This window comes from Antechinus flavipes, chromosome 3, assembly GCF_016432865.1.
Source record: "Antechinus flavipes isolate AdamAnt ecotype Samford, QLD, Australia chromosome 3, AdamAnt_v2, whole genome shotgun sequence".
In the NCBI taxonomy this organism is placed as follows: domain Eukaryota; kingdom Metazoa; phylum Chordata; class Mammalia; order Dasyuromorphia; family Dasyuridae; genus Antechinus; species Antechinus flavipes.
The window spans coordinates 49,129,147-49,153,207 of record NC_067400.1 but is presented as its reverse complement, the minus strand read 5'-3'; the positions used below and the strand labels follow the sequence as shown (position 1 = coordinate 49,153,207).

At 35.3% G+C, this 24,061-nt stretch overlaps 1 pseudogene; it reads left to right on the top strand.

The window, feature by feature from the left end:
* Positions 1-10,401: 10,401 nt before the first annotated feature.
* LOC127556995 (4-galactosyl-N-acetylglucosaminide 3-alpha-L-fucosyltransferase 9-like) lies at positions 10,402-11,462 on the top strand (annotated as a pseudogene).
* Positions 11,463-24,061: the final 12,599 nt, after the last annotated feature.

Here is a 24,061-nt window from a genome sequence, read left to right as displayed (position 1 = left end):
AAAGGCAAGTGGTTGAGGCCGGTTGCTGACTACCAGCCTCACTAAGTATGGAGGGATTCATTGCCAGCACGGTGCCCACATGGAGTTGATTTTTTGGCTATAGCAGGCCATCATCATCATTATCATCATCATCATTATCCGTTTTGACTCCCTAGTGCTTTGGCCCAGCAATTAAGCAACTAGAAAAACAGTACCCAAAGGAAGAATATTAGGTCAGACACTATAACCTTGATGTATCAGGGCCTCAAATTAATCTGATGAGTTGGTACTCTTGTACTCTGGTATGAAAGCCAGTTAATGGTGCCAGTCTAGGGGGACTCCCCTGACAATTATTTAGGGAATAAGAAGAGCTTTGACCCTTCTGAGATTTTCACAGACAATTTGAGACTGCGACAATCCTGGAGATTCTCTTACAGTCTTGTTGCTTCCCAGTGGATCTTTTGGACCAGAGGAACATGGTAGAGCTCTAAGTACTTTCTAAGAAAATTAACTTGATCTAGATTGCTAAGAACTTCATTAGAGAGGACCAGAATTTTCTTGATGCACAAATCTTTCATACAGATTATCTAGAACCCTGACTCTGGAATCAGAGGAAAATGGATTAAAATCCTAGGTCTTCCATTTCCTGTGTGATCTTAGGCAAGTCACATAACCACCTAGCCTCAATCACTCATCTATGAAATGACAATGTTGAAGTAAACAGTCTCTTGAGTTTCTTTCCAACTCTAATCAATGAGGTCAGGATCTTCTGAACCTTTGAAAGAGTTGGAAGTCAGAGTAGTTAGGGCTAGAAGGAGCCTTTGATTTCCTGGAGCATCTTCTTACAGCCAGGATAATCCAAGAGTTTGTGATTGAGTTGGAGAATATTGATTCATTAAGGAGATATCCCTTCCCCCATCTCAAACCCCATCCCAATCCAATAAATTTCAGTCAGCTCCCTGGATGTGAATAATTCTGTTGGCTCACAGTCGATATCACGATTTCACTCAAATTTTAATTTGAACAGAATAAGATATAAAATACGATATCAAGAAGAAATTTATATTTTGTCTTTTTAAAAATACCTCCTTGCCAATTGCACTGCCCTTTTCTTTAAAGAAGAAACATGATAGAAAGGAGAGAATATTACTATGGAATCAGGAAGAATTAAGTTAATCCTTCACTCTGATATTTATGTTTGTCTGATATAGTTAAGTCACTTAATCTTAGCCTCAGTTTCCTTATCTGAAAAATGGGGATAGCAAAACTCATACTCCTTACCTCACAAACTATGATGAGGCTCACATCTATTTTAGATAGATTTGGATATTTATATATGCAGAAACATAAATATATATATGTCATATATATTACTTTGAAATGTTGAGAGTGCTTTATAGTTCAATGATTCTTAGTCTTTTAGCTAATATGTGTCTGTGTAAATGTGTCTCTCTAAGGAGAAAGTCTTTCTGCTGATGCAATGTCTCAAATGAAGGAGATACATCATAATGGTTTGATATGGTTTGTGGTCAAGCTTATATGAAAAGTAAGAGGTGTAGGCTGTTACTAAGAGGTGTAAATGTTTACTGAGCTGAGTTGGTTCCAGTAATAAGAACATACAGAGACCAGACGGCTCTTTGCTAGTATTGTACTTTCTTTATACAAAACTGGTCTTGTGCTTACACCAAAGTATGAGAACTATGTTAAATCAAACAATGAAGACATTGAGCAACTCTATCTTCCTTTAGTACATATTTTACCTAATCTATCTAGGGGTATCACCCCAAACTAATCCCCCCCACAATAATGTTGTCTTCTTAAATGAAAAAAAATAACAAAAATCATTTTTTTTCTGTCTCATCCTCACCATTAAAGACAAAAACAATACCTTTCTAACAAATATCTGTAATCAAAAAAAAATCGTGCATCCCCTGTTCTGTTGTTAATATGTCACGACCAAGTCCTAACATATTGTAAAAGTCTTCTGTTAACATGATTGGAGAATTTCCCATTGTAATGTAGCGACTCCCGTCTTTTATATGTGTTACCGATCATTTAGTGAGCATTTATGAAGTGCTTACTCTACTCTAGGTATTGTGTTAATCACTGGGGATAGGAAGAGAGACAAAGTTGTTCACATTCTACTGCAGGAGACTATTGTCTAGGTAAGTAAATAGGTACCTAAAAGATTTACAAAGTGTAAATGGAAGGTGATCTCAGAGGTATGGCATTAGCTGCTAGAGGAGCCCAGAAAGGATTCCTGGATAAGGTCATTTTAGGTCATTTTTTGAGGAAGTCTTGTGTAATAAAAAGCAGAAGTTAGGAGGGACTCCATTCCAGGCATGGGGAGACAGCTTATATATGTAAGGACACCAAGATGGGAGGCTGACGGAACAGCAAGAAGCCCATTAGATCACAGAGTGCATGGAGGGAATTCAAGAAAAAGATTGGGAAGGCAGTAAGAAGCAAGGTTGTGAAGAGTTTTAAATGCCAAATGGAAGGCTTTTTTAAAACCTAGATTTACTAGGGAGTCAATGGAAATTTTTTTTTTTAAATAAGGCAGAGATAACCTGGGCTGACCTATACATTTGACAGTTGAATTTAATGCATTGAAGTGGGGAGAAATTTGAAGCTGGAGTACCAATAAGGCTATTGCATTAATCTAGTCAAGAGGGGATGAAGGTGGGAGCTAGGGTAGTTTCTATGTAAATGGAACAAAGGGCATGGATTGGCTATGTGGGGTGAGTGAGAGTGAAGAGTCAAGGATGGAACAAGGCTGTGAATCTGTGGGCCTGGAAGGTAGTTATGTCCTAGATAGAAATAGGAAACTTAGAAAGAGAGGAAGATATTAGGGAGAAAGATAATGAGTTCCATTTTGGATAAGTTTAGTGTGAGATGCCTAGAGGACACAATTAGATCAAAGTAAAGGCATTTGATGGAATAATGTGGTAATAAAGCAGCAATAAAACACTTTCCCCAGAAAATTCAGTCACATTCTCCTTCAAACCCACTTACCATCAGTGGAAAGGGTAAATATATCTAGAGAACACATGTGAAGGCACACACATGCAGAGGTGCACAGGGCATACAGATGGAAAGGCAAACACATAAGGAATACATATGGTTATTATAAAGACTTCCTATTAATCTCCCTGTTTCTGGTCTCTCCCCTCTCCAGGATGGACCCACACAGCTGCCTAATAGATTTTACTAAAGCACACATCTGACCTTGTTATTACCATGCCGAAGAAGCATCCATGGTTTCTCATTGCTTCTGTTTGGCAATAGAAGCCTTTTACAATCTGGCTCTAACTTATCTTTCTAGACAGAAGTCATATTACTTCCTCCCACCCCTTGTTAAATGACCAAATGTGTAGTTCTTCTTTTAAGAAGTTTGGCCTCCAAAGGATAAGTGCTTTCAGTACCTAGAAAAATCATAAATTAAGTAGAGTTCATGATTATTTCATACTTTGGATTTTATTTCCTTTTGCTCTCCATTATCAATGTCTCTATTCCAAGTCTCTATCTATCCTAGGATTAGGAAATCCTCCTGCAAGTTGTTTTTTATTGTTCAGTTGTTTTTAGTCATGTCTGATTCTTTGTGGCCCGATTTGGGGTTTTCTTGGCAAAGATATTGGAGTGGTTTATAATTTTCTTCTCCAACTCACTTTACATATGAAGCTGAAGCCATCAGGGATAGCCTGCGAATTTTGTCAAAATATAATTGCTAATCTATATCTCCCTAATGTAATTTTTAGGACCTACTTTTTCAACAAACCACCAAGGGTGGTCTTATTTTAGCCTCCCTTTTTTGTTCCCACCCAAGATTCTTGGATCTTCCATATAAATGAAAAGGAAAAAGGAAGGCAAGGTTTAATCAGCCATGTGGAATCACAGGATTTTCAGATTTGTCATACAGAATGATATTATATTACATTCTATACTACTTTTATCCAGCAACCGAACCAATGAACAGCCACCTTGTTTTCAGATATTTTTCTTTTTTCTTTTTTTTGCTATTACAGAGAAGTGCTGTTGTGAATATTTTAAGGCCACATTTCCATTTTGTCTGCCAACCAAAGGGCTATTGCCCTTTCTATTTCTACCCCTTATCCCCCTTGAGGTATAACTGAATTTGATTTAGTAATTTATGCTAGATAGAGCTGGATAAACCTCACCAACATAGTAACAGGCTCCCCAGAAGCCAATGCCTATTTCCTCATCACTATTGGTTAGAGAAAGACCTCCATGGCTGTATTTATTGAAAACAGAAATGGAACCACTATCTCGAAACCTCCTTATTTAATATCCAGACTGCTTGGGTGCAAGTTTAATGTTCAGTGGCTTGTTAAATTAATCAGCGACAATGATAAATTGTTTATCTTGCCGACAGTGTGGCTGAAGCATTCACACTGCTCACCTTCATGCTATCTCTTCACAGGGCTCTGTAAATTATTTTTAGTAGATGCTGTAATTGCTGCTAAGAGTGTAGCTTACCAGCACTCTTAAAAATGAACCTATCATACTGCTTTACTTTGACTGAAATTTCACAAGTACAGGAGGAATAGACTAGAAGGATTTAATTTGTTTAGCTAACTTAAGCAAATTATGACTGGCCCTAAAATATTAGGTTTTGTCATTGGAAAAGGAAAAAAAAATGGCTGTGACCTAAAGCTATCCTCCTTCAGGCTAAGGAAAATTAGAAAATATACTTTGATTTCATCCTTCAATATCATTATGTGCCCCATTTAAGATATAACAATCACATATATGTATATATTTATAAAACAATCATATATAACAATCATAATATAATAATCAATGGGCTTTTCTAAGCAGGTATACATTTAGCTGAAGTCAAAGTAGAAAACAGACTTGATTAACATTTATTAAGTTACCACTATGTGCTAGGCACTATGCTAGGAACCAGAGGCACAGAGAGAAAGTGAGAGAAACTGCCTATTCTCAAGGAGATTAATTCTATGAAGGGTACCTGGCTACAGATAATTAAGTACAAAATTTAAATAAAATAAATGCAAATCTTGTGTGTGTGTGTGTGTGTGTGTGTGTGTGTGTGTGTGTGTGGAGGGGGGGGTTACCAAAAATTGTCAGTATTGAAGAAGGCTTTTTATAGGAAATGACACAGGATCTGATCTTGAATTTACCTAAGGATTTCAAGAAGTAGAAGTAAAAAGGAAGAGCATTATAAGAGCTAGAATTTGCCTATAAAGGATCATGGCGGTAGAAGATGATATGTCATATTGGGACCAGTTTAATTGGAACATAGAACATGTGAATTTCTTGACTTAAGAGGTCCCTTAGAGATATGCAATAATATTTTGATTATTTTAAGGGTCTATTTGATTTTCAGAACCAGACCAATAAAATACTGTTTTTGGGAGGTAAGAGAAGATGCAGAAATCTTTTGGCAGTTATATTGTGTGTGCTGTCTGTACTATTCCCATTCTCAAATAGCTTCATTAGAAATATAGAAAAACAAAAAAGCTTCAGAGCAGATCAATCTAAGTGAAAAATTTCAATGATTTTCTTGTCTTATGAATGAAGTTTCTCAGAATACCCCTGAATTTATCTTTTTTTAATGTAAATCCTTGGGACAGCTAACTAAGATGATACAGTAGATAGACTTCCAGCATTGCAGTTAGGAGGATTTGAGTTCAAATCTCGATTCAGACATTTGACATTTTCTAACTATATGACCCTGGGTAAGTCACTTAATTGTCTTGCAAAAAAAGAAAGAAAAAATTAATTCTTAAAATTTTTTCATCTGTGATCAAAAATTCTTTAGACCTGTGATTTTATCCAATTAGGCAATTTTACTGACAAGGCAATTCTATCCATTGAGACATAATGACAACAGCTATGATTTATATTCTTTCAGGGTTGCCTGGGACATTGAGAGATTAGGTGTTTTGTTCATGGCCTCCAGAATCTTGTATGTGTCAAAAGCAGAAGAACCCAACTGCTGTTGGTCACCCATGGCTCTTTACATACTTTGCCCATACTGCTTCTTGGTGAATAGTTTTAAATGTGTAAATAAGGTCAAAGATTAATAAAATAGATAGCATTGATCTAATGCTTCACATTTTAGGGTCATATTTATAAATTTTTATTCTTTAACAATCCCTAGGAGGTGGGTATTATTATTACTTCCATTTTTACAGATGAGGAAACTAAGGCAGAGGGACTGTGACTAATTCAGATTTACACAACTATTTGAGTGTCTGAGATTGGATTTGAACTTGAGTTAAAACTTGGAGTCAAAAAGACTCCAAGTCTAGCATTTTCCCCCATTATATCATTCAGCTGGCTTTGGAAGAGCAATCTAAGGGAAACCAAGGTATTTTCTTCCTTTATTATTCTTCCCTCCAAACACTTGAGCCAGTTTCTTTTTTTCATGGGATCATAATTTTTGAGTGAAATGAAGCCTCTAAGACCTTCTCTTCTAATCTCCTATTACAGGGAAGGGAACTGAGACCTAGACATTGAAGCTTTGTTACATAGGCAATGAGTCTCAGAGGTGGGAGCTGTAGCTCAGGTCCTTTGACCCCTAAGTCAATACTCTTTCCCACTGACCCACACTGCTACTAAACAGTCACTCCTTCTTAATTCTTAAAAAGAATAATTTCCCAGGCTTAGGCGGTCACTTTGTATTTATCTTGTTAAGCTCCAGTGGGTCTAGCTTATTATCTTATTGCTTTGCCTCTGTTGAATTTATTGCATAAAAGGTGCCCACTGATGGCAGTGAGCTATGAGCTGTAACTTCAGAGTTTTAAAGCATCATGAATTAGGGCACCAGATGCATAAGTAAGATAAACCTATTACCCAGGAGCCCTAGGGATGATGAGCTTTTTTCCTCCTAAGCACTACTCTCCCTTCCACAGTGTGAACAGTTCAGCTTAAATAAGTTTAGGTGAATTCAGAACACAAGAAGCCAATTTTTATTTGTAAAGGGATTAGGTTTAAACAAAAATGGGGTGAGGGCAACAATTTAGCCGTGGAGATAAATGATAATGGGATTTTTATGTTTTAAATGCTCTTTTGCAAATATTAACAATGCTATCCTCCTGAAGGCTATTTGGAAATTATGCAGAATCTCCTCTGTGCATTAAAATACATGGTCTTGTAATAACTGTGGGTAATATATTTATACTGTCAGCATTGTGATGCTTGCATTTTAATTACTTTCCAAGTATGTTTTGAACCAGATGAATGGTGCTTATTTCTATGGCATGTCTGCCTAGAAAGCTTAGAAGAGTACTTATTGAGGATGTCCCCAACCCCTACCAATCAAAACTTGGACGTGGTAGTCCTTGATCTTAAGTAACATGCATTCTTAATTCACCTTCATCTATAAATCATTGATAATTCTAATAACTCACATATAGTAGCTAGGTGGTACAATGGATAGACTGTAAGGCTTAGAATTAGGGAGAGTCATCTTCCTGAGTTCAAATTTGACCTCAGACACTAATTGTGTGACTCTGTACAAGTCACTTAAACCTATTTGCTTCATTTTCCTCATCTATAAAAGGAGCTGCAGAAGGAACTAGCAAACCGTTCCAGTATCTTTGCCAAGAAAACCTTAAATGGTGTCACAAAGAGTTGGTCATGACTGAACAATAACAAAAACTATTAAATGTGGAAGGTTAGGAATTAGCTAAATGAGATTATTGTAGTGGTACATTTTCCTCTTTAAATTGTTAAAAATTTCAAATTAAAATCTAATTTTTCCTTTTTCACCCCATTTCACACTCAAAAAAAGACAACAAAATTTTTGTTTGTTTTGTTATTTGGAAAAATAACAGATATGCATAGTCAAGCAAAAGAAAATTTCTTCATTGGCCATGTACAAAAATATATAAGCTTCATTTTTCATCCTGAATTTATCCCATCTCTATCAGGAGATGAATGGTGTGCTTAATCATTAGTTCTTGGGAATCATGTATGATTATTGCATCAAGGGAAATTCACAGCTTTCAAAGTTGTTTGCTTTTAAAGTGTTATTATTCTATAAGTTGTTTTCCTGGTTCTGTTCATTTTATTCTTCATCAGTTTATTAAAGTATCAGAATCATTTGTTTTTATAATATTGCTATCATAGTACACATTGTTTTTCCTATTCTGTTAACTCTTCTTCAAATCAATTCATATCTTTCCATGTCATTTTGAAATTATCTATTTTTTCACCTCTTAAAACACAATAATATTCCATCATGTCAATGTTCTGTCATTCCCCAATTATCAACTATTCCCTTAGTTTCCAGGCTTTTTGCTACGGTAGTATATTTTAAGACAGCTTATTCTTTGCTGGAATTGAAATTGTTGCCATATTTTAGACATATTTCCACCAAAGACTTAATCTTTTTTTTTAGGCTTTTTATTTTCAAAATATATGCACGGATAATTTGAAAATATTGATCCTTGCATAGCCTTGTGTTTCAGATTTTCTCTTCCTTCCCCCCCATCCCCTCCCCTAGATGGCAATATGTTAAACATGTTAAAATATATGTTAAATCCAATATGTATAAACATATTTATACAATTCTCTTTCTGCACAAGAGAAATCAGATCAAAAAAAAAAATAAAGTAAATGAGTAAGAAAACAAAATGCAAGTGAACAACAACTAAAAAGTGAGAATGTTATGTGGTGATCTACATTCAGTTCCCACAGTCCTCTCTCTGTGTGTAGATGTCTCTCTTTATTACAAAATCATTGGAACTGACATCAGTCATCTTATTTTTGGAAAGAATCACATTCATCAGAATTGATCGTTGTATAATATTGATGTTGTGTACAATGATCTCCTGGTTCTGCACATTTCATTCAAGCATCAGTTCATGTAAGTCTCTCCCAGCCTCTCTGAAATCATTCTCCTGATAATTTCTTATAGAACAAAACTATTCCATAACATTCATATACCATAACTTATTCAGCCACTCTCCAACTGATGGGCATCCACTCAGTTTCCAGTTTCTTGATAGTACAAAAAGGGCTGCCACAAACATTTTTACTCACGTAGATCCCTTTCCTTCCTTTAAGATCTCTTTGGGCAAAGACTTAATCTTAAAGGATAGAGAGATTAGATTTTTTTTTCTTCTAAGCTCCATGAATTGGATCTAGGAGCAATGGGTAGGAATTATAAAAAAAGTCATATTTAAGGTTAATATAAGGGAAAAAATTATCAAAAAGTATGAACATTTGGAATGGATCATTTTGAAGGTAGAAGCATCTCTTTTAAGTTCCTCTCCTTGAGAGATGTCTAAATCACCTCTTGTTGGCTATATTGTAGAGAAGAATTTCTTTTTCAGTTATGGTTTGAATTTGATACCTGCAGTGGTCTCTCATCTCAAATTTGGTAATTTATTTTCTCTGGTGCTTTATCATGTTGTGAAAGTAGCCCATGATTCTTATGGGCTAGGCCATAAAGAAGTTTTCAGATTCTGAAGAATTGTGTAAATGTCAATGATCATGATAGTTATTGTTAGGAGTAAGCATCACTTCAATTGGAAAAGATTTCTAGTTGTGAGCTTGGTTCAATTCAACATGATAAACTCATCATCAAAAGGGAAACTAGGATTTTTTTTTTAAATCAGCTTATAAAACTATCTACTGAAGGTGAAATGGGAGTACAAGATATTATGGGAAGGGAAGTGTCTAGACTATGCTTTGGTTTCAAGATGAATCCATGTTTTAGTCTATATTGAGTATCATAGATCCTTTTGGCAATCTGGTAAAGACTAATGGACCGTCTTCTCAGAATAATAATTTTACATGTGTAAACGTTTAAAAATAGGATTACAAAGGAAACAAATTATACTGAAATACAGTTCAAAAACAGAGTTGTTAAAAAGTTCACAGACCACAGCCCTTCCTCCTGCCACAGGAGAGGCTGCTTCCAATGTACTTGGATGTGAAGCAGCGGGAGTCAGCATAGCAGCTACATCAGCTGGCAGGTGTGTGTGTGGGGCCACTGTGGTTGATCTCCTCTTCCTCCAGAGTTGGACCTCACACTCCCTCAGCACATTGTGGTCAATCAACCCTCCCCCTTCAAGACAATGGTGCTTTCCCTAGGACAGGTAAAGCGTTCTTTCCTGGGACAGAAGACTGGACAAAATGGAAACTTTAAAAGCTACCTTAAGACTGAACGGATTTCTTCTGGCTAAATGACAGAGAAGTCTATAATGTAAGAGTTCAAGGACTGGATTTCAGGTTGGTATCATATAAAAATCAATTCTCTGTTTTTACCCTCTATAATAATGTTGAGATATGTTTTTCAAATTGGTTAATTCTTGGCTGCTTTTAATTACCTCCATTTTATAATGGGGTAGATTGGACATGAGAATTGTTGCCACAGTGTAGTCTTATGGTATTTCTGCAGTACATTTTGCATGTTAAAAAATTATGATGTCCACATCAAAAGACATTTTTCACCCATTTTTAATCACCTGCATGATCCTGGTTTCATGTTTCATGGCATGCCTGCTCATTTACATCAAACCCATCAACAGCTGGATCCTTGGCCCCATAGAGACAAGCAGCTCTGTTCTGAAAATGAAAAATTTCTTTTTCATCAGAACCCATGATTTGACTGAAATCATCATACTGATTTGGATGTGGCCTTTTGAATAAACATTTGACTTTCCATCCTGTCAAGCAACATTTAACATCCACAGGCATCATCTTACCACAGAGCAAGTCTTTTTTTAACAAATTCAATGCCATTCTGATTCATCATCGAGACCTCACTTAGGATCACACTAATTTAGGCCAGCAGGCTAGGCCATCATTCCAGAAGTGAATTTGGATGAACTTGGAATTGCTTGCCCATGTACTCTAAACACCTTTTAAATCTAACTCTGACTTATTGCCATGACTTGGATGTAGAAGTCCCCTGTGACTTAATGACAATAAGCACAAATTCCTTTGTGCTTGAAGGGCCAGGAAAGAAGTTATTATGCTGAATTGTTAGTAACTGGAATCTTGAGCATTTAAGAGTTGAGTATTACCATAAACTGAGTAAAAGCATTGAAATTCATACCATGAACAAGTATTTGGAGAGTATGTGAATGATAAAAGTTTGATTTATATTATATCTACTTGCAAATTTTTTTTCCTTTGAAAACTCATTTCACAAAGATTCTATCACTGAAAAAGTTACAATTTTTTTTCCCCTGAGTGGTCCAGTACCTGTTGTGCCAGGTCCATCTAGGGAAAAGTATGAGAATTTTCTTCTCATAGGACTCCTTTTATTCATTAGGAAGATTATAGTTCTGTCAGTGAGCTAGGCAAAAATCTTAAAGAGGCAGATAAAACAATAGATTATACCTCAGCTATTTTAACTGGAGGAAGTTTCACAATGAATTTCCCATGGTTCTGCGAAAACACATACGTGCTCTGCTTGTGACCACATGAAGAGTCATCTAGAGTACAAGTCAGTTGACAGTCTAGAAAAATGTTTTTGAATTAACATTTGCCATCTCTTGCACACATCGTAGAAGATTCTGATGGAATCTATTTTAAACTATGATGATAAAAAGAGATATTTATGTTTTGTCAGAGTTTTAAGAGATCAGTATCAGCGGTCTTCAGCACTTGGTTTCACATTATCTTATATATAATTATTTTCACAGAAACAATTCATTTCCTCTTATTGTTTTTTAATTAATGTTGCTTTTTTCTTCTACATTTGAGTTAATTTGTTGGAAAGGTAAATTTGTTATTTAATTGTTATGGTTTTACATTAATCAACTACTTAATCTATTCAGAAAATGAAGACCTAAATTTTAGTATCATGGAAGATTTCCATTTATTTCTTTCCTCTGGAGCTTAAATTTTCCACAATATAATGAGAAGGGAATGTGTCACAATTGAATTAAAATTAATTTTTTTGCATTCTCACTTAACAAGGGCATAGTTGCTTCTCTTTTATCTTATCTCCATACTATTGTTGTGACTTGAAAAAATATATTTTTACTCTCATTATTTTTGTGTTAAATTTTGGAGTACTATAAAAAACTATTTATTTGTATTCTTGTGGTTCAGGAAATGGCATTTTAGTAACTTTTAAATGAAATAACAGACTATTTCCACTTTGATAAAACAATTACATCAAAAAAGATAACTTTAAAAAAAGAGAGATAACTTCCCTCCCAATAGGAAAATATAGATATATAGAGGACGTGCCAATAATAATAATCATAAATATTATCTTAACATAAAAATTTACATACAAACCAATATATTTTTACTACAATAGTATATGTGAATAACATCTGAATAAATTTAAAAATGTGCATCAATATAGTTCTGTTCATAGGTCCTAGGTTAAAAATCTCTGAGACCTAGACAAATAAAATGACAAATTCTTTGATGTATTTAATTTCTGCAAATGTCTTTATGACCAGATAAGAGTTCATTTGCATGGAAAAAATCGTGAAACAAAAGAGAATTACCTGTGTTACCTTTAACTCTACTTGAAAAGGGAATTAAAAAAAAGAAAGCTATCATAGATGAGATATTTTATTTTGAAAATGATTTTTAAAAAACATTAATATATTGAGTCAATATTTTGTTATAGCTTGGGCGACTTTTGAAGGAAATAGTGTAATATCTGCCAGCCACCTGCTCCTTTGGTCATAGATTAATAACACTTGACCAAGCATGAAAGCGTGCTGAGGCCATCTGCCTTTACCTATACCTGGATGCTTTTCAGTGCAATTCTGATTAACTACTTAGCTCAACCCTTTGTTTATAGCAATCCTTTTGGATGGGATGACCTAGTTATCTTGATAAAAAGAATTCAGACTGCACATACATCAAACCATTCTATTTAGTATTTGATGTTAAAGGGCATGAAAAAGCATGAAATAAGAAATAAGTTTAATGCTATACTATGCTATGCCACTCTAGTCTTTTCATTTTCTTTCTCTTTCCCTTTTTCTTTGTCTTTCCTCTCTCCCTCTCTTCCTTCCTGCTTTCCTCCTTCCTTCCTTCCCTCCTTCCTCCTTTCCTTTTTTTCCTTTTCTCCTTTCTCTTTTCCTCTTTTCCTCCTTCTTTCTTTCCTTCCCTCCTTCCTCCTTCCTTCCTTCCCTCCTTCCTCTTTCCTTCCTTCCCTCCTTCCTCCTTTCCTTTTTTTCCTTTTCTCCTTTCTCTTTTCCTCTTTTCCTCCTTCTTTCTTTCCTTCCCTCCTCTCCTCTTTCCTTCCTTCCCTCCTTTCCTCTTTCCTTCCTTCCCTCCTTCCTTCCTTCATTTCCTCCTTCCCTCCTTACTTCCTTTTTTTCCTCTCTTCCTTTCCTTCCCTTCTTTCTTCCCTTCCTTCCCTCTTTTCTTCCCTCCTCCCTCCATTCTTTCCATCAAAACTTCATCTCCACCTTGGTGTTAACAACTAGTAAATCTTTTATTGTCAGCCCGGATTTCTACTTTGATTTTTGTATCATTACCTCCAAATGCCTGCAGGACATTCCCGCCCCTCCCTCCCACCCAGCTGAATATAGTCTCTCCAACACCTGATGGCTAATATATCCTTCTGATTTCATTATTTCTGTCTGATAAATGTAGTCCTATTTACTAGATTTTCAGTATTTCTATTGTTAGTGTTATTTAACTGTCATCACCCTTCTCAAGAAGTGTCAGTGGCTCCTAATTACCTCTAGAATAAAATACAAATTCCTCAGTTTGGTCTTTAATTCCTTCATAGTCTGGCTTCATCTACCTTACCAGGCTTATTTGACATGATTCCCCTGTTATGAATTTTATATTCCCACCAAGCTAACCAAACTTAGCCCATAGTCCTTTGCAGTTTCTTTCCAATTACTGAGGTTCATTTCTCATAATATCTAGTTTCCTTCAGGGCTCAGTTTAAGTGGAACCTCATCTGGGAAACTTTCTATTTCCCACCCCCCACCCCCAGTTGTGAGTAGTTTCTCTTCCTGAAATGATAATGTATGCATTTATGTCTATCAGTTATATTCTCTCCCCGCCCCAATAAAATATAAGTTCTTTGAAGGCAGGCATTAATTTCATTTTCTAATTTGTGTTCTCAATACCTAGTAGAGTACCTTGTACATAGTATGACCTTTGTAGATCCTTATTTACTCTTACAGATTTACTAATGATCTCTTTAAATTCTAAGGCTTTTTATCAGGCTCCATTCTTCTGAACTTTTCTGTGGCATTCTATATTGGTCATCACTTGTCTCCTGGGTACTCTTTTTCTCCATGGGTTTTCATGACATTTCTGTCTCCTAGTTTTTTTTTTCCTATTAGCCTGATCACTTTTTCCTCAGTCTCCTTTGTTGTTATCACCATCCATATCATAGGATGTGACGGATGAGTGTGCCTGACTTTTTAGTCTTAATCCTTGCTACTCTACTTTTCTGTCTTTATACTTCCCCCTGGAGTAGATCTGACTAGCTATCATGTATCTGAGTTGAATTAATATCCCTATGCAGATAGCACTAAAATCTACATCTTCTACGAGAGAGACACACACACACACAGAGACAGAGACAGAAATAAAAAGAGGGAGACAGAGACAGAGACAGAAAGAAAGAGGGAGAGATAGAGATACAGAAAAAAAGATATCTAGAGAGAAGAATCAAGGATGACACCTAGATTGGGAGCCTGGGTAATTAGAAGGGTGGTGATATCTTTAACAGTACTTGGGAAGTTGGGAAGAGGGGCAGGTTGGGGGTAAAAATAATAAATTTACTTTTGGATATGATGTATTTACTACATCTTTGGGACATCTAGTTTAACATGTCTAATAGGCAGTTGGAGATGTGAGCTTGGAGGATATAAGAGAAGTTAGAATGGGATAAATAACAATGAGAATCAATCACATTTTAAATGATAACTGAATCCCTTGGAACTGATGAGATTGCTAATGAAATAGTATATGGGAAGAAAAGAAGAGGAACCAGTACAGAACTTGGGGCATATCCAGTTACTAGATATGACCTGGATAAAGATCCAGCAAAACTAACTAAGAAAGAATAGTTAGTTAGATGGGGAAATAAGAGAAAATCATGATATGAAAAATTTAAAAGATGTGAATATGAAGAAAAAGGTGATCAACAATGTTAAATGTTGCAGGGAGGCAAATAACATTAACAATAATAATACTAGCTAGCCTTTATATAGTGCTTACTATGTGCCAGACACTATGCCAAACACTTCACAAATATCTCATCAAATAATGGAAAACGAATCTATTTGTACAAAATATTGATAGCAGCTTTTTTTGTGATGGCTAAGAGTTAAAAATTGAGGGGATGGTGAAGAGATTGTAGTTTATGTTTATAATGGAATATTATTGTGCTTTAAGAAATGGCAAGCAGGTTCCTTTCAGAGAAACCTGGAAAGACTTATATGAACTGATATGGAGTGAAGTAAGCAGAACTACAAGAACACTGTATAGAGTTAACAGCAACATTGTATAATGAAGTACTGTGAATGATGTAGCTATTTGTAGCAATACAATACTCCAAGACAATCCCAAAGAACTCATGATGAAAAATTGTATCTACATTTAGAGAAAGAGCTGATAGCAACTGAATGTAGATTGAAGGATACCATTTTTGACTTTCTTTCTCTTTTGTTTTATTCAATTTTTAAAAATAAAAATGACTAGTAGGGAAATGTTTAACATGATAACATATGTATAACTTCTATCAGATTGCCTACTGTCTCAGGAAGGGGAGAGAGAAGGAAGGGAGGGAAAGAATTTGGAACTCTCAACAATGAGTGTTAAAAATTTTTTAATATGTAATTGGGGAAAAATAAAACATTAATAAAATAAAAAAAATCAACTATTATCTCAAGTGATTGAGATTATCTCATGTGACAATAACCCTGTGAGCTAGATGTTATTATTATCTCCATTTTGTAGTTGAGGAAATTGAGGCCCATAGAAGTTAAGTGATTTGCTCATTTACATAATCTGAAGCTGGATTTGAATTCAGGCCTGACTCTAAATCTTAATCTACTAGGGATCAAGAAGAATGAAAACTGAGAAAAGGTTTTGGCAATTAAACTTTTATTGGTCACTTTAGAGAGAATAATAACAGTTGAATGACAAAGTCAAGAAACCTAACTGTGGAGAAAAAAAATGAGAGAAAAGGAAATCGATTGTACATGACTTTTTCAAGGAATTTAGCCATTAAAGGGAAGAGAGATACAGAATTACATGTAGCAGGGATGGCTGGAGCAAATTAGTCTTTGACTCATTTTCAATCCTAAATACAGTCAACTTTTAAGCTTTTTTGAAATCAACAATTGCTAAAAATAATAAAAACAAATCATCCCGATCTTTTAGAATAGTGGGAAGTAGCATTGTATCGCCATCCCAAAACACCAATTTGATATCAGAGACAATCAAACAATGACATTCCCATTTCTAACCCTCCCCTTTCCCCCAGTTAATCTTCCTCAGACTACTGGAGGTGAGTTCCATAGCATGGGCCTGAAGGAAAACAGATCAACATTTTTGCCTCCCATGGGAAAGGAAGGTATCTTGGTCACTCAGTATACTACCCTAGAAACCCCTATTTCATTCTTGTGAGACAAGATAGTGAGCAGCAAGCCCAGCATACCTTCCCCTCTGCCAGTTTCACTTTTCAGGGTTATGTTCTGCTCATCTTCTTCCACTTCCCTTACCACTTCCCCTCTTTCCCACGGGCCTGGTTTGTATCTGAATTACTGAAAGTTAGAGGAGCATATGGGATTGAGAAGCAGTCTCATAGATCTAGAACTTCAGAGAATATCTAGTACACCCCATTCTTCTGGCAAACAGAGAAACTGAGGCTTAGGAAGGCTCAATAACTCCCCAAGATCACAGAGGTAAAAAAGAGGAATTGAGGGGCAGCTAGGTGGTACTGCAGTAGAGCACCAGCCCTACAGTCAAGAGGACCCAACCTCAGACACTTGACACTTATGAGCTGTGTGATCTAGGGCTGCTCATTTAACCCCAGTTGCCTTACAAAAACAAAACAAAACAAGAATGGGAATTAAATCTAGGAATTATATCTCTAGGGCCAGGGATCAATCTACTTTTCTACTTGGCCTTCCCTAGAAGTAAGGAAAGAAGGTAAAGCCTGAATAATTTTGCAGTTACTAAGAAACTGATATATTTCATTAGAGAATCACTTGCTATATTACTAGGAGAATGCTTTTCTCTTCACTGAGACATAAAAATGACTTTGTACTACACCTACTTCCTCCACCCCTAATACCTTCAATAGTGGGAGATTGTAGAATTCCTTTTTTTTTTTTTTGAGGCAATTGGGGTTAAGTGATTTGCCAGGGTCACATAGCTAAGTTGTGTTAAGTGTCTCAGAACAGATTTGAACTCAGGTTCTCTTGACTTTAAGGCTGGTGCTCTATCCAGTGGGCCACCTAGCTGCTCCAGTTGTAGACTTCTTACTCGTGTGTAGGGCTCTCTAATGTGAAAACAATGTTATGAGAGCTTACTCTTTGCCCAAAGGAACCCTTCAAGGATATGAGAAGCAGTGGCCAAAATGACTTGTGTGCTGGAGTTATAATCAGCCAGTCTTGCTAAAATTCTATTTCTGCTACTATGTGATCATAGATTTAGTGCTGGAAGGAGACCTCATCCAGCTCCTTAATTTCACAGATCAGGAAACTAAGCCCCAGGGAGCTTAAGTGATTTCCCCTAGATTACACAGGTAATAATCAAGAGGCAAGATTTCAATCCAGGTCCTCATTCCACTGTACCACACGCTACTTTTAAGATCGGTGATCATGAGCAAATAAATGAATCTCTTTGGGTCTTTTCTCATCTATAACATGCAAGATAATAATACCTGTTGAACCTGTTTGACAGATAGATTTAGATGTAAAAATGCCTTATTAACTTAAGGTTCTCTATAAATATCAATTTTTATTATGAAATTTTCCTATGACATGATCCTCTGTTTCATCAATTAATCATCAACATCCTTCCACTTTTAAAAAATTCATCTTATTTTGGTAAGATATTCTTTATATTTTATTATTATTATTAATCATCTTGGTGAGTTGGTAACTTGGTGACTTGCTCAGGATCAAACAGGTAGTTGTGTCAAGTATCTGAGACTGGATTTCTGTTGTTTATCTACTTCATTCCATTAGATTCCCACTAATATTAAGGCATTGTGCTAAGTGCTGGAATTACAAAGACAAAACAAAAAAAACTTTCATCTCAAGAAGCTTATAGTATATGTATATGTACATATACTTATAGTTTATATATATATGTACATGTACATATAGTTTATACATACATATATAAAATACACACACATACATATATATATATATATATATATATATATATATATATATATATAGTATACTATCTGATAATCTGAATTATGGGATAGTTTTAGCACCTAGGGGATTTAGAACATTCTTTTTATAGAAATATGATGCTTGAATTGAAGTTACAATAAAGCCAAAGTTCCTACGAGACAGAGGGAAAAACAATATATATATATCCAAGACATGGGATATATATATCTCAGATATGGGATATACTCAGGCTGTGCTAAGTTGAAGAACCAGAAGTTAATATGTACCAGGAGTGGAAGTGTCAGCACAACATAGAGATTAGGACATTGGATTCAGTTAGGAAAACCTAGAATGAAATCCTGCCTCAGATACTTACTAGGTATATAGCTTTGGTCAAGTAACTAAATTTTAATCTGTTGGATCCTCAGTTTTCTGATTTGTAAATTTTGTTCTCAAAGTTCCCAAGGTCCATTTCCAGTTCTAAAATCTGTGGCCTTTCTGTGTACTGTATGAAAAGATAGTTTAGAGCCAGATTGGATTTATCTTGAATGTCAAAGACAAGAGCTTATGTTTGTGTTTGTTTGTTTCCCCTAGAGGTAAAAGGGTAACCTCTGAAGTTTTAATTGTTTTTAAAAAAATTTGGAATAAAACAAGCAGTTCCATAACATAGTACAATAAAAATGATGAGGTCAGACCTGTACTCCCAAAAGTTTCATTTTGGCTGCTTGATAGAAGATAGCTTGGGAAGGGAAGAGAACTGAGAATTGGGAGACCAATTAGGAAATGTTTTGAAATAAAATATTATACCTAACATTCATTGTGATCTTGCCCAGTTTCAACCCTGACAATTTCAGTTCTAAAACTAGAAAGCTTTCTTTCTTCTTCTGGGTATCTTTAGAACACACTGGCAGACAATGTTGCTTTAATACTTCCTTATAAATGTCCTATTCACAAGCTACTTCTTTCTTACCCAGTAATAATAGATAGAGGTCAGTCTCATCAATCATGCTATACAACATTAAACTGGAAAAAAAATACTCTAGCTCTGGAAACAAGTCTGGAATAAAAGGAATTTGATCATTCTGGGGGTTCATGGAAGATGCTGTTGTCTTTTTGAAAGTTGTTCCCTAACATATTTTTTAATAAACAAAACATTTATTTTTCTATGCCTTTTATATGAGAAAAATGCAGCCTTGTCTTAAAAAAAAACCAGCAACAACAACCCACAATGACGACTAACTGTGGCACAAAATGAAAATGTCATGGAGCTGAAAAGATTTTCAACATCAAAACTGACCTACTACAAAATAGTAAAGCTTTTTTAGGAAGGGAAATGAGAGAAGTTCTTGAGTAAATCCTATTTATCTTTCTAGTGATTTAAACAATCCATGAATTTATAGTAAAAATATGTGAAAATAGAACTTAGTGTTAATAACTACATCATATACAGATTTTCTTCACAATCTGAAAATTTTTAGAAAGCTGTATTAGCTTTTAAGATATGAAATGAAAGCATTTTGGGGGTTTTGTTTTGGATTTGTGAATTTATCCAAAAGGGGAAATTCCTTGAGGGAACTCTCTCTCTATCATTGCAAAATGATATCTGCTCTTAAACATAGATTCTTAGAGAATGCTCAGGATCCTAGAAATTGGCCATAGTCCCAGTATATTCTAGGGATAGAATTAGAACCCAGATATATCTATTAGATAACCTCTCTATCTACTCTGTGAAGCCACTCAAAGGCATCTTATAATAATAATAATAATAAAATCATTTTTGAGCATTTTCCATATGTTGTCTCATTTGGTCTTCACAAAAACTCTGTGAGGGTATGTACTTTTATTAATCCCATTTTACAGGTGAGGAAACTGAGGCTAAGTAACTTGCTCAAGGTCACACAAAAAGTAAAGGTCAATCAAGGCTGGGATTCACAAAACTGTCCTTTCATGTAAAACACGGAATAAAACAAATAACAAGAAAGGGAATAAAATAAGTTATCTCTACCCTTATGTATCCTTATTTAAAGGGATACAAATCACCGATAATCCAGAAAAGTTACCTATTTTTTTGTTTTCTTTGGATCCTCTGAGGTCAGACTTGTGGAAAGGCTATGAGCTTTCACTTTAACTTTCCATCAATCAGCCAACAAGAAACACTCATGAGTCAAATGAGATGCTGGGCTCCAGGACTCCATGAGCACTCCTCTCAACATAGTCATTTTCCCTCTCTCTACCCACCCACAAGTTCATGTCTTGACAGATTCCTCTCCATACCCCTGCCTCTTTGCTTTTGCTGTATTGCTTTCTAAATTTCCTAAACTATGAAGTATCCTCATGAAAATATTAGCATGGTGATGTTACTATGTTGTGGACTCATGCACCATTCTCTAGGTGCATCGTCCCCCTAATATTTATACTAATTATTATGTTATCTGGAAGAAAGTTACCTTAAAAACAGTGCTGCTAAGCTTTCTTTAGACTAACAATTTGGAAATTATGACCATTTGCACTGAGCTTGGTGAACGTTACCTTTGACATTAGGTGACCACGGACAATTTATTTAACCTCAGACAGTTTTCTTATTTGTCAGATAAAATTAATATTAAATGTCCTACCTATGTTGCTCACAGTGTTTAAAAAACGTTTTGTTAACTTAAATGACTATTATAAGTGTGAGTTATTTTATTCATGAAAAAGGCTTGCTTTGCAAATTAATAATCTAAAAAAAGCATTGAAGGAGAATCTTCATCTCTAGAGGACAGCAACACTTTTAAAATTCTAATTCTTATATTTTGTTTAAGTAATTTATCAATTAATTCTTGTGGTTCCATATTATTACTAGGATCCAATATAAAATCCTTTCCTATCTTTGTAATTTTATCACACTTTATTCTCCTTCACATTCTCTATGACTAGCCATATTGGCTTAACTTCTGTTTCTTAAAAGATTGTTAAATCTACTCTTCATGCCTTTGAACTACTCATCTCCCCATCTCGGCATTTTAATTTTCCTAATTTCCTGCAATTCATATCCTATTTTTAAAGAGGTTCTTCCCAACTTCCTTAACTACTAATTCCTTTCTCTTTCAGATTTCCTTCCTTGAAGGAGACCCCTTTCAAGGTATCCTACTACATAGGAATTATGAGGAATAGTAACAAAGAAGATTTAATAATCTCTGCTTTTATGGATTTGTTAAGTTTCAGTATAGTAAATGTACTTTTATTTCTGTTGTTTATAAATTAGACTTCTCACTAGCTCCTCCCTATCTTCCAAGCCCACCCCCAATGCCTTAAATTCGAACATCTCTATGGAGAGGTAGTATGTATCATCTCTGATTATTTCAACAATGCAAGCTTAATATCTACTTTAGATCATCAATAAAAGCTCTATTGATCAATTAGAAAATGAAAATGGAGATAGATGGTATACAAAGGAAATGTTATATCTGAATTCAAAGGAACATTTCCATCGAACACATCAGTACACAAATGGTTTCCAATCTTGGACAAGATTCATACTGCGAGTTCCAATTAAATCAAGTGTACACTTGGATTTGGACTGAAACCACCAAATTATTTAGAATAAGCTGTTGAGTTGCCCGGGCAATTTCAAGTTTGATCAACATTGAGCTCTTAGTCTTTCATTTGGAGTCAGTCATTGGCCACATCAACAAGGACCATGTAAGGATGCAAGAAAACAGTGTTAGATGTCCTGAATAGCTCACGAAAGCTCTCAGCACGGCATCTCCCACAAATGACTATTATACACATTATAAGATTTTGTAACTCATACCCTAATATAGCACTTGAATTTAGTCAGCAAAGAATTGAAGTTCATGTGACCATAATATCACATGTAAGTCTCCAGGGACCTCTCTTGGCTGCCAGACTGTCACCAATGAAAGTTATAATTCTCCCCCCAAGATAGTCCCATCCCCACCCGCGAGCATAAGCAGTCAGCTGAGAACTTTCCCTCTGCATCTTACAGTGGTTGTAATTCATTCCAGGGAACATGATGGAACTCTTAGCAGTAGAATTGTGTCCTTGAATAACTTTTTTTCATCAAAAATTTGAACAGAGGACAAAGAAGCATTAAAACCAGAGGGAGAGAGAAACAACTGAAACAATCTGCCACAGAACAAATTAATGCTTTTATTTCTTCAAAATTTTTATTGAAATGGTTATTGTTCTTAAATTTTAAAATTTCCCTCCTAGATCATTAAGTTAATCCTAAGACTTTAGGATAAGAATTCAACTTCAATTATTGATGTGATTTTTAGGTACAAATAGAAGAGAATTAGAAAGATTTTCATTTCAAAAAACAAGCATTTGTTGTATGTTAGATTTTGGGATTCCAGATTTGAGTTCCCAATTTGGGAAAATTGAAATAATAGTCCTAACATTTTTATCAAAATTTGTTGAGTTTATACAGTTCTAATCCAACAATTCAAGAAACATTTATTTTAACATGATTGATATCTTTTATTTTTACATCATTTCTTATTTCTGAATATATCCCTTCCCTCTCTCCTACTCAGAAAAACTATCAACATTGAACAAGAATAAAAACAGATAGATGGCAAAAAGAATATTTTAAAAAAAAACTCACCAGAAATATTCCATATTTTGTATACCATTCATTCCTGCCAAGAAGGGAGGGAGGTTCATTTTCTCAGCTCTTTTTTGCTTCAATATTCATTTAATAAGCACCTAAAATTACCAGATACATATTCCTGATCTCAAAATTGCCTAACCCCTACTGGGGAAAACAGTATGTACCTGGATATATAGATAGAAAATATCTTTAAATTAAATACAAAATCTTTTGCAGGGTGAGTTAGGGAAGGACACTGTCTGTGATGAGGGGTAGATACTTAAACTGAGGCTCACCGTATAAGAGTAGTTGCAGTAGTGCAATATTTTGGAAATAACGCTGGTTGATTAGAGTCAGGAGATGTGGATTCAATCCCTAGCTTGTTGGATAGCGATATAGCTGATTGGCCCAAATGAGAAATGTTTTCAGACCATTCTTTCTTTCATGCTTTATTTCCTCACCCTCCCTGACAACAATCTTTGATTCAGAGAAGAAAATCATGGAAGAACAAGTTTGGAGGAAAGAATCTAAAATTGGACTTTCTATAAAACTTGCTTAGGGTTGCTTCTTCATGGGTAGAATTACTTAGAGGATCCAATACCATTTTAGACAGTATTATTTCCATCCACTTTATTTCCATTTTATATGCTCTGGGGATTTTTCAAATTGTTTCATCTGCCTTAGGAACAAAATGTTAGAAAAGGAAAAAAAAACGTGGCATTTGGTGTGAAGGAAAACTGCCATGTTAGAGAAACTCTTTGGGAAAGGTCACTGATGCCAGGATGATTAGGAGAAGAATTTTGAGATAATTGCTATTCACTGCTCCAAATTTAGAATTTGAGTCTGAGCCTTGAAAGGACATAGTTGGAGTGATTGTTGCAATACTTTCTATATGAGAGGAGAGAGAGCATAGTTTGGTTATATTTCCAAAAGCATGACTTTTCTGAACCAGTCAGGACATTTCCTGTGATCACTTCATAACTTTCAAATACAAGTCACAAGAGGCACATTTTAGGACTGGTGTGACTCTGAAAGTTAGTCTGCTGAATTTTAAGGTGAGAAGAAATGTCAGAGGGCATTCTGACAAAGGCAACCCAGACCTGGAAATGGATTCCCTCCCTCACCAATACAGTCACCAGGATTAAGGAACCCATCTCTCTCTCTCTTGATCTCTCTCTCT